Source organism: Oryctolagus cuniculus, chromosome 8 (genome assembly GCF_051225735.1).
Source record: "Oryctolagus cuniculus isolate XC-2025 breed Fujian yellow rabbit chromosome 8, ASM5122573v1, whole genome shotgun sequence".
Lineage (NCBI taxonomy): Eukaryota > Metazoa > Chordata > Mammalia > Lagomorpha > Leporidae > Oryctolagus > Oryctolagus cuniculus.
The window spans coordinates 19,405,038-19,411,037 of NC_142874.1; positions in this window are offsets into that span (position 1 = coordinate 19,405,038).

The window sequence follows — 6,000 nt, forward strand, 5'->3', positions numbered from 1 at the left end:
CAGCATCCTCCATTTCTGATACATTATCTTGAATTTTGAAACATTTCTAATGATATCACAACACAGAAAACATTGTCCTTAATAATCAATAAGAATTCAGTGTCTAATACTGACTGCACACTGTGACCGAGTCTATAACACACTCTATTTTGGAGCAATTCTAATTTATTTCATTTCCTCCTCTATTTTAAACAGAAAGAATTGAATAACTTTTTTCATTACAAAACAACCATAATGCATTTCTTCAAAGAGCCAAATGTATTAAGTCATCTTTCAAAGATGCATTGAATATAATGCGGTGACTCTAATGCTATTGCTTGCATTTCACTTGCTGGGCCACAAAAATTTGTGGTCATCTGTCTTTTATCAGGACATGTTTTTATGTATCTAGTGACTTTGAATTTTAATGGGACTCCAGTGAGGGTGAAAACAGCAAACACAACAATAACTGTATAATTGGCGCTTTCTTGAAGATGAAAATACAGGGGTTGGTGTTGTGGCTCTGCAGGGTAAGCCACCGCCTTTGATGCCAGCATCTCATATGGGCGCTGGTTTGAGTCTAGCTGCTCCAGTTCTGATCTGGCTCCATGCTAATACACCTGGAAAAACAGTAGAAGATGTCCTTTGATTGTTAATCCAGATACTGTAGTGACATTATTCCCTGAACTTATTTTGAAAGATTATTTTTTTAATTTTTTTAATTTTTTTTAACTTTTATTTAATGAATATAAATTTCCAAAGTACGGCTTATGGATTACAATGGCTTCCCCCCTATAACATCCCTCCCACCCGCAACCCTCCCCTCTCCCACTCCCTCTCCCCTTCCATTCACATCAAGATTCATTTTTGATTCTCTTTATATACAGAAGATCAGTTTAGCATACATTAAGTAAAGATTTCAACAGTTTGCTCCCACACAGAAACATAAAGTGAAAAATAATAGATGATTTTTTAAATGATGATGAAATCAGATCAGACCTATTGTCATGTTTAATCCCAGTGAGAGTCAAGTTGGGAATTGATAATTTCTTCTTTTTTTTTTTTTTTTTTTAACAGAAGATCAGTTTAGTATACATTAAGTAAAGCTTTCAACAGTTTGCACCCCCATAGAAACACAAAGTGAAATATACTGTTTGAGTACTCATTATAGCATTAATTCTCAGTGTACAGCACATGAAGGACAGAGATCCTACATGAGGAGTAAGTGCACAGTGACTCCTGTTGTTGACTTTACAAATTGACACTCCTGTTTATGGCATCAGTAATCTCCCTATGCTCCAGTCATGAGTTTCCAAGGATATGGAAGCCCCTTGAGTTCTCCGACTCTTATCTTGTTTAGACAAGGTCATAGTCAAAGTGGAGGTTCTCTCCTCCCTTCAGAGAAAGGTACCTCCTTCTTTGAAGACCTGTTCTTTCCACTGGGATCTCACTCACAGAGATGAAAGATTATTTAAATATCTCCTTGAAATTTATTTACTTCATCCATTTATCCTCCATTTCTTAGTATTTGATAGAAAGTCTACTACTGAATTCTTTCACAGAAGCATATGAACTATGTACTTCCTCTTTTCATCTCAGATGGCAGTTTTGTGTAATTATTAAAGCATATTTTAAAACTCAAATGGATAGATATGACAGGGCTTGGGGGGACATCTGGGTTATTTTTTGCTAGGCATTGGGCCCCTGCCACCTGGCTCTTGGCTTCAGCCTGGCCCAACCTTGGCAGTCATGGCCATTTGGGGAATGAACTAGCAGATGAAAGATCTCTCTCAGTCTCTCCCTATCTCTGTCTGTAACTTTGTCTCTCAACCCCATCAGAGTTACAGATAGAGGGAGGGAGAGACAGAGAGAGTTCTTCCATTCATTGGTTCACTCCACAAATGGCCAGAACTGCCGGAGCTGGGCCATAGAGGGAGGGAGAGACAGAGAGAGTTCTTCCATTCATTGGTTCACTCCACAAAAGGCCATAACTGCCAGAGCTGGGCCAATCTGAAGCCAGGAGCTGGAGCTTCTTCAGGGTCTCCCATTTGGTGCAGGGGCCCAAGCATTTAGGCCACCTTCCTCTGCCTTCCCAGGCCATTAGCATACAGCTGGATAGGAAGAGTAGTCGGGACAGGATCTGTACCCAAATGGGACGCTAGTGCTTAGCCTACTAAACCACAGCCCACCCCCAAGAAATAATTTTTAAAAGATAAAATAGGGGCCAGCACTGTGGCATAGTGGGTAAAGCTGCCACCTGCAGTGTCAGCATCCCATAATGGACACCAGTTTGAGTTCCAGCTGCTCCTCTTCCTATCCAGCTCTCTGCTATGGCCTGGGAAAGCAGTAGAAGAGGGTCCAAGTGCTTGGGCCCCTGCACTCATGTGGGAGACCCAGAAGAAGATCACGGCTCCTGGCTTCGTATCGGCGCAGCTCTGGCCATTGTGGCCATCTGGGGAGTGAACCAGCAGATGGAAGACCTCTCTCTCTCTCTCTCTGTCTCTCTCTCTCTCTCTCTCTCTCCCTCTCCTTTTTCCTCTGTGTAACTCTGACTTTCAAATAAATAAATTTTTTAAAAAAGACAAAAGTATAACTTTGAGAAAGGTTTTGAAACCCACCGTGATTGTTTTATAGATGATAGGTATCTTATGATTGTTTATACTTCTCAGTAAGACAATAATCGCTTGCAAAGATGAAGTCTTATCTCGAGTTTGAAAGAAATTATCCATAGAGGAGAGAATTTCAAATGAAGTACTTTAATATTTTGACTCAATGACTATATCTCACCAGTAACTCAGTAATGAAAATTTTCAGGGAATTAGTAAGATGACATTTGATTTCTGAAAATTAAATATCTTAAATGTATCTTGTGTCAAATAAAGAAAGATAAATGTGGATTTAAATATTACTGTCTTCGTATTAAATCATTAGTCATTTTTCACATTTTGTATTCTGTTTCCTTATTTGATTCTTAATGCATTCTGTGACATGGGCACTTATTTTCTTAGTGTGTTGATAGTTCATTACATAATTTAGAATGTAGCTGTTTAACAGTAGAAATTTTCTTTTGACAACCAAATCACAAGGAATTTAAAGATTTTGAATTGATTGCTGGTAACTTTTTCATATGTATTATTCATGAAGATTAATAAATTAAAAGCAGCCAAGGCTTTGACAATGTATTCTTTCCTAGACTGTAGGAACTGAAATTGCAGAATTCTGCCAATATAATGATACAAATGATTACCCAATGGACTTTATTTAAATATGTATCAACAAATGGCTTGTGTGATCATATAAACAATTTAATAATTATTTCCCCATCAAACACTATAACTAATGCTTTTCTTATGGAACTTTGTTGCCTGCTTTATTTATTTTTACGTATTTTTACTTTTATTTGAAAGGCGGAGAGACAGAGATCTCCCATATACTGGTTTACTCCCCAAATGCCTGCAATAGCCATGTCGGGGCCAGGCCAAAACTAGTAGTCTGGAACTAAATCCAGTTCTGCCACCTGGGTGGCAGGGACCCCCATAGTTGAGCCATCATTGGTTGCATCCCAGGGTGGCAACAACACGAAGCTGAAATTGGAATTGGAATTGGGACATGAACCTAGGCTCTCTGATATGGAGCATGGATGTTCCAAGTATGGTCTTAATCATTGTAGTAAGATGATCCATCCCTGCCATATGTTAGAAGTAGCTTTGCTTCTATTGAATTTTTCATTGACTCTGACTCTTAATTTTGTACATAATATTTACCTGCTAACTTTCCAGATGAAGATAATAATTACAGGAGCAAGACTTATATACATGGATCGTGGTACTACTGGATCACTATACAAAAAGTGAGAGGGAGAAAAAAAAATCCTACATTCTGAAGTGGAAGAATGTATGTATGTCCTTGCCCAATCTCTTTCAAATCGCTTTTCCTGGTTACATCCAGAGGCCTTTAACCCCTTGTAATTCTCTCCAGTATGCAACCTGGCTGATCACATCTAGGATTGCTAATCAAAATCCAGGTACCGTGTGACATTATCCCCTGAACTCATTTTGAAAGATTATTTAAATATCTGCTTGATATTGATTTACTTCATCCCTTTATCCTCCATTTCATAGTATTTGACCCGAAGTCAACTACTCAATCCCTTCACAGAGGCATATGAATTATGTATTTCTTGTATTCATCTCTGGTATAAACAGACGGCAGCTTTGTATAGTTATTAAAACATCCCTTAAAACTCTAGCAAAGAGATATGACAGGGCTTGGAGGGGCTCCTGAGTTACGTTTTGCTAAGAATTGGTCTAGGCTTATATTCCCATTTGTCTGCTTCAAATTTGTTATTAGATTTGAAAATAACATTTTAATTTTCAGGCCCCAAAAGCTTGAAAATAAATTACTGTTTCAGTTTAAGACCACTGTTCCAACAGAATGCTTTATTTTGATCACCCATATTCCCACATCAACATTCAAAATAAATAGTATAGGGACAGGGAAAAATTCAATGGGATGCAGGCAAAATAATTTGCATAATAACATTTGCAATTTATAGTTTAAAATTTGACAATTCATTATGGATCCATACATTTTTAAAGAGACTCTATGATAGAAATAATTTAAGAAATTGAAAATAATTTATTCCTGTAAGGCAAAAAGGACAGAAAAAGACAAGTGGAGAGAGTAAGATGAGTTTGTGTGGAGCCTACCAGATTACAGTTAACACTGCATTAGGGCAGGGGAAAGTCATGCACTGAAAGTGACAGAAAGATCCTCTGTGGTATGGAAGGTTAGCAGCATGAACCCTGACAGAAAGACCAGCGTAATTCAGACTTAGAAAATTCCACTATGGAAGGGGTGTTGCGGTGCAGCAGGTAAAGCTGCCGCCTGCCAACACTGGTTTGATTCCCATCAGGTCCATTTCTGATCTTGCTCCCTGCGAATGCCCCTGGAAAAGCAGCAGAGGATGGCCCAAGTCCTTGGGCGCCTGCACCCACAAGGGAGACCCAGATGAATCTCCTGGCTCCTGGCTTCAGCCCGGTCCAGCCCCAGCCATTTCAGCCATTTGAGGAGTGAACCCAGGGATGGAAGATCGCCCTCTGTGTGTCATCCTTTCTCTCTGTAACTCTGCTTTTCAAATAAACAAATCCATCTTATAAGAAAAAGAAAGAAAACAATAAGTTAGACTAAGAAAAGGTATTGGTAATCAGTTTAGCCATTTTCAAAGGATTCATCATAGGCATAATAGACAAAATGGGCCATACGAAGCCCTGCCAAGGCAACCACAGGCAGGAATGGACACTCAGTGAATCTATGGCAGGCTAATTTTGAAGTTGATAGTTTTGGATGGTCTGCACATGATGCTATAAATATGCAAATGGCCCATGGCAGAAAAAGTGGGGAGCCAGGAACTCCATCAGGGTCTCCTGCTGGAAGACAGGGACCCAAATGTTTTCCATTGCCTTCTCAGGCACATTAACAGGAAGCCTGGATCAGCAGCAGAGCAGCTGGGACACAAACAGGCACTCCTATATGCGAGCCAGTGTTGCAAGTGGCAGCTCAACCCACTGTGCCTCAATACCAGCCCTGGCTAGATACACTTCTAGGAAATATTCAGAGAGAGAGAGAGAGAGAGAGAGAATGTTCATAAATCCACTGAATAAAATAGTCAGTGGTGAATTACTAATGCCATACATCTCTAAATACCTCTTCTTGACCACATTTCCTTCATTTCTACTTAGATACAATCACTATCAAAAAAATGTATGTTTATTATTCTCTTGCTTCTATGAGTAGCTTAGCATATGTATATGAATGGCTACAATATATGGGATATATGTATGCCTGTAAAATGTATATAGTCGTTCTTATGTGATTTAATAGTTATTCTGAAATTATTCTGCATGCTGCTACTTAAAATCCAAGGTTTTATTTTTCAGATACATTCATGGGAGCTGGTGTTGTGATAGAGCAGGTTAAGTCACCACCTGAGATACCTGCATCCCATTTGAGTGCCAGTTC